Source organism: Capsicum annuum, chromosome 11 (assembly GCF_002878395.1).
Source record: "Capsicum annuum cultivar UCD-10X-F1 chromosome 11, UCD10Xv1.1, whole genome shotgun sequence".
Lineage (NCBI taxonomy): Eukaryota > Viridiplantae > Streptophyta > Magnoliopsida > Solanales > Solanaceae > Capsicum > Capsicum annuum.
In genome coordinates, this window is record NC_061121.1 from 49,154,384 (window position 1) to 49,160,275 (window position 5,892).

At 30.1% G+C, this 5,892-nt stretch overlaps 1 long non-coding RNA gene across 1 annotated transcript; it reads right to left on the reverse strand.

The window, feature by feature from the left end:
- Positions 1–276: 276 nt before the first annotated feature.
- Positions 277–3,382, reverse strand: LOC107848665. The gene is made up of 3 exons (XR_001668147.2): positions 3,229–3,382; positions 1,572–1,632; positions 277–1,461 (listed from the first exon to the last, which is right to left on the reverse strand). It is a non-coding gene; the product is annotated as an uncharacterized LOC107848665 (long non-coding RNA).
- Between the last annotated feature and the right edge of the window lie 2,510 nt (positions 3,383–5,892).

The window sequence follows — 5,892 nt, forward strand, 5'->3', positions numbered from 1 at the left end:
GGTGAAAAAACAATAAAAGCTCATGTGAAGTCGGAGAAAAAGAGGTAAAAAGTACGCATATTTATTTTTAATTTTTGGTCCAATAATATGAAGGTACACGTATGAAGAAATGACATACAATCTTCTTAAAGCACCAAAATTATAAAGTATGAAAAATGTCCCTGGCTAGAAACAAGCATATCGTCCAAGTGCTGCCTGATGCTAGCCTTTTATATGTAGTACTAGATAGGTATGCTCGTGCGTTGCACGGGCCCAACGCGTATAATAGAATAAAATAAAGATGTAACAGTAAGGGACTATCCCATTTGATTGGATCAGTTGATTAAAACGATTTCAAATGTACGTTTTATGCAGTCGTGGAAATAACATACTATTGGATGGTCACATTCACATATGTTAGTGAATGTAGTCTATTTACATTGATACAGATAATATTTATAGATTCTACAATAGGAGATGCATTTTTGTTGTTGTGATCAATCATTTAGGCATTCTCTATCAAACACCTGTTAAATAAGATTTAAAGATTAAATTAGGTCAGAAGTTGAAAATGTGATAATAGAACAAATCTTTATTCAACGAAGACAAACACAATAGTTATTAAGTCGGAATGGCCAGGCAATAGCAGGTTATATGGCGCTAGAAGGGTCGATGTTTAGAGTACAAATAGGGCAGCCCAAAAAATAGAGTAGCATTCGAACCTCCCAGGCTTTGTTAAAATAGCTTGCCCGGGAACTAACCAAATGAAACAAACACTTTGAAAGGTATTTTAACTCACCAAATCCTTTTCCAACCTAAGAGTATTTGTAGGACTGTCCAAAAGTGTATAAGCTGACTTCATGGTGAAGGTCCCCTTCTTTATCTCTTTCCACAATAAGGCATCTTCTTTAGCATTTAGATTGTTAAAGTTGTTCAATGGTGTTGTAGAATTCTGTGAAGTTATCAACTTTCTATTCATGGAACAATCTTCTGAAGGTTAGATTCCGGCCATGTATATCACTAACATAAAAAACCATAGCTCATTTCTGTATTGTAGATAGTGGGGAATTATTGCTTCAAAGTCTGTCGACCCACTCACACATTATGTCAAAAGGAAGTTTTCCTTCCATTTCCTAGAACAATCTTGGAACTTCCCCATAATTTAGGCCATCGGTTTCTGGTGGATCTCCAGACTCTAACCCCATTGTATTATTATTTGTCTTAGTAATCCAGTGATCCTCCATGCCATATAAGTTATAGCTTTTGTACAATATTATCACAAACAAAAGAGCTCCCTTTTCTAAGTTGTCTATACAAACAATGTATAATATGCACTTATAAAGATAAGTATATTCAGTCGAATGAGTCCTCCCAGCTTTTATACTTCGACCAAACCCATCCATATCTAATTTTAAAAAAGTTAAGTGATCAACAGCAGTGTCGCAGCAATGTCTCCTATCATATGCCTCTCCAAGCCTTTCTCTGTAAATTAGTCAACAAGAACGAATAAGCTCATAGCAAAATGTTAGAGCATATATGGATTACCATGGAAATAATATTTATACAAAACTACTGGATAATTGAGATACTACCTTCTTCTTCTTTCACTAACATCCTTGAAATGAAGCTTGTATATATACTAAACATTCCATTCTGTAAGCGCAGCCCATAAATGGTGCAATATAGCCCTCCGATCAGTAGGTCAAAGATACAAATATTTTTTACATTATAACAGTCGTTTAAAGGTAATTGTAGATTAATATAGTCAGAAAGAAAGAACAACTAACTGGGAAAGAACCATAACGTCAATTCGTTTAGATTTGGGCCAGTTAGGAATTCCTTTATTTTACATTGTCATCATTATATATATATAAGTTAAGTTTGTTTTAGGTCGGAACATCAGTTTTCAACATAACCATTACTTAGGAGGTTTCCATAAATAGTTAATTATTTGAGAACAGGGCATGTAAGGGAAAGGTTGCACTAAAAACAGTCACCTAATTGATTCCAATTGTGTTTTAAGAGTAAGCTATAGTATTCTGTTCTTCCGACTAGGTTGAGCTATAAGCAGATCAACAAATGTACAGGTTAATGGTTAAGAAAGTTGCATCATCTTTGATATCCTAATTCTTTCCCCAGATAAGTTGTCTGTATCTTTATTTTTCCTGTGTAAACTTATTCTTGGTTAGTAAATGATTTCGGTAAAAGAGTCTGCCCTAGTAATCTCCAATTATAAAAGTGACATTGACTGACTCGTTGGATGGGTTCTAGCTCAGGTGCTTGTTTACTTCAAATTAAGTTTTTCTATTTCTTGAAACAGTGAATTGTTGCTTTTTCTTGATGCATTCAAAATTCTCTTTTTTAGATGCTTCCATTTCTTAAGTGAAGAGCCTACAAGCTATAATGAAAGGTTGAGAAACTCCCTAGAGTATATCGTAACAAAGTGATCACTATCAACTCTTATCCATTTGATAAGTTTGAAAATCCGGGCATTATAGGAAAGCAAGTTGTCATATTTTCACTCATTATAGTACTTGAATTTTTCACCTTAGTTAGACATTTTAATCTTGAGATTAAAGATAAAATTTGGTATCTTTTACTTATTTAAAATTTATAAAAGTTGCTATCTTCCATTTCATCCTTCCTCTCCCAATTCCCGCTCCATCTGATCTTATGCTTAAAACTATCTCTGCGGAGAGCATATACAGTAAAATTGTTGCATCCAAGATACGGATACGAATTAATTTATTTCTTTGTTTCTTTTGTTCCAAAAAAATGAAAGAAGACTTTAAACAAGAAATCCTGCTATGTTTTTTCATTACTCTTTAGCAATCAATGATATCCATACATCAAAAAGCAGACAATTAAGCTACACAAGCACAAGAAATAATCCCATATTCGAACAAAAAAAATACACACCAAAATCACCATAATAAGCTTAAAAAAAGAGAAGGAAACACACATAAATGAGAAGATTTTTATTTTTTAAAAAATGGTATTCAAGAATTCCGCATTTCAACTTGTAACAGAAGAAAAATAAGCCAAAAATAAAATAAAATAATGGGTATTCAAGAATCTATTTTCTGCCTTTTAATAAACAACACAAAGAAATCAGTAGAATAAGCCTTTTTTTTAAAGAGAGAGAAAGGTAATCAATAATCTCACTTTCCAACTTATAACACCACAAAAAAAAAAATTAATTTCGTCGAGGGGGGAAAAAGGTTGAAAACAGATTAGGAAGAAAATTACCTATGCGGTTTGTTGTAGATGATTGAACAAATAACCGACTATAAGTAAAATAGTGCTCTTATTTATACAGTTCAAGTGTAGAAATATCTGTATTCTAAATAAGCCTTTCACTGCATTTTTGTGGTGATAATAGAATACAGATGGTTGGTTCTTAGTTTATATGTGGCAGAGAAAACTTGAAATATCCTAGATTTTTTGGAAACCAACACATTATATATTAATAAAAAAAGAAAAAAATTAATATGAATTACCTTAGATACCCTTGGTCGTCCACTTGATGGCCTTTCTAAATAGTAGTAATACTAATATGTATGTTTTATTTAATTATTTACTTATATATTTATATAAATACCCTATGTGACATCTACATGACAATCTCATGCGAGTTGACACGTATGTGCCACATAGGACGCACGTATCTATTTGTTCAACTTTATATAAGTAGTATCTACTTGTGCACACTAAAAATTGGAGAGGATAATTTTCAGTTTAGTCCAAGTTAATATGATATATTTATGTATTATGACAAATAAAATTGGAGAGCATAATTGTCTCTTATTTCGTATTTCTCTGATATCCATTTTTATTATCTCTTATTCCTTATTTCTGTTATGCCATCCATCCTGTTTCATGTTTCACTATGACCTTGTATACTATGCTCTATCTTGAGCCGGGGGTCTATCGAAAACAGCCTCTCTACTTCTTTGGAGGTAGCGGGATGGATTGCGTACATTTTACCCTCTCCAGATCTCACTTTGTGGAAATACACTGGGTTTGTTGTTGTTGTTGTATGCCAAATAAAAAAAGGCATGAAAGAAAAGAAGATGTGCCCATATACTAAAGTAAAGTAGGCGGGAGAAGAGGTAAAAACAACAAAAACTCGTGATGTAGGCGATAAAAGAGGTAAAGAACAATAAAAACTCATGTGAAGTCGGCGGAAAAAAGAAGTAAAAAGAAACACATATGTTGATTTTTAATTTTTATATCTAATGATATGAAGGTACATATATGAAGCAATGAGATACAATCATCTTAAAACACAAAAATTATAAATACCAAAAATGTCCCTAGCTAGAAGCAGACATGTCGTTTAAGTGTTGCCTGCTTCTAACCTTCTTATATAGTAATAACTAGTTTCATAAGGTCTGTGCTAAGTTCGGGCCCAAACTCAAGAGATTTGATATTTTATAATAACTTGATTTAAAATATGTAAAACAATCTCAATTCGACAAAAAAAACATAAATTTGAGCTAAACAGATGTGATGACTCAAATTTAATTTTATACAAAATTAAGAAAAAAATAAATTTGTTAAAATAAACCTCAAACAATTAGTTTTCTTACAAAATTTATGCTTAAGAATATTAATTTTTAATTAATTTTTTTTAAAATAAATTGATAATGGTTGATAATATTTCATAAGCAATGAATAAAATTGTCCACAAAAATTTATATTCAATTCATAAAACATAATTTTAAAAAATAGTTACATGAAAATCCTTGTTGATTCATCAATAATAAAATATAAACTTGTATAATCACAAAAATTCGAAACAATTTTAACTGTTTTTCTCTTTTCTCTTCTTCATCTCCTAAGTATTTGTAATAACGTCTTCCATAAAAGATTATTTAATAGAAATAGCAAGGAAAAAAAGAGTTATGAAATATTAATGCAACTGAAGAAATTTCTCCACAAATCATAATATGTTTTTTTGTAAAAAACAATTATTATATAAAAGAAATTATCAAATTTTAATATTTTACAAATCATTCTTTTACTAAACTCGTAAGAAAGTAGATTTTAATAATATATAAAAAGAACATAACGTAAGGTACATCGAAAAAGAGTAATAAACAAGATAAATTCTTTAAAACACATAAATAGAAATACGTGTATAATATAAATTTTTTAAAGATTATTTTAATTCTTTGAAGATAAATAAACATGCTAAAGATAGTTTTAAAATAAAACCTTTTTAATTTTGTCATCAAATAAGTATTTTGTCTAAATTTTGTACCAATAATGTTATTAAAGATGTATTAATAAAGTCATGAAATACCAACAATTTAATAGATCACAATTATAATTGGATATTTAATTTTTATATTTATCAGGTCACTTAATTAAATGATATGTAACTTATCCAAAATTGAATATGACAATGAAAACTTCTAAGAGAATTTACCGATTAGCCAAACAATTAAATATAAAGACAAACTCTATAAATAGAGTAGTTTATCATATTATTGTAATATACCGAGTACAAAAGCCCAAGTGACAGGAAAGAAAATGTATGAAAAAATAATTTGAGCAACTACATATCACAATTTTAGTTGGAAAAAGTAATTTTATCAACAAGAAATCACAATTTTAGAGGAAGAAAAATAATTTTATCCGTTACATGTAATGATTTTAGACGGAGAAAGTAATTTACCAACCGCATGTCACAATTAGAGGACTTTTTTAAGAAAAGTAAAATTACCATAATCTTATCAATTACATGTCATAAGTTTAGAGGAGAAGAATAATTTATTGACACATGTCTCAATTTTAGAGAATTTTAAGAAAATTAAAACTACCATAGTGCCATTATGAGGTGTCACGACCCAACTTTGAGATCGTGATGGCTCCTATCTGATATGAGAATAATCACGGATATGGACT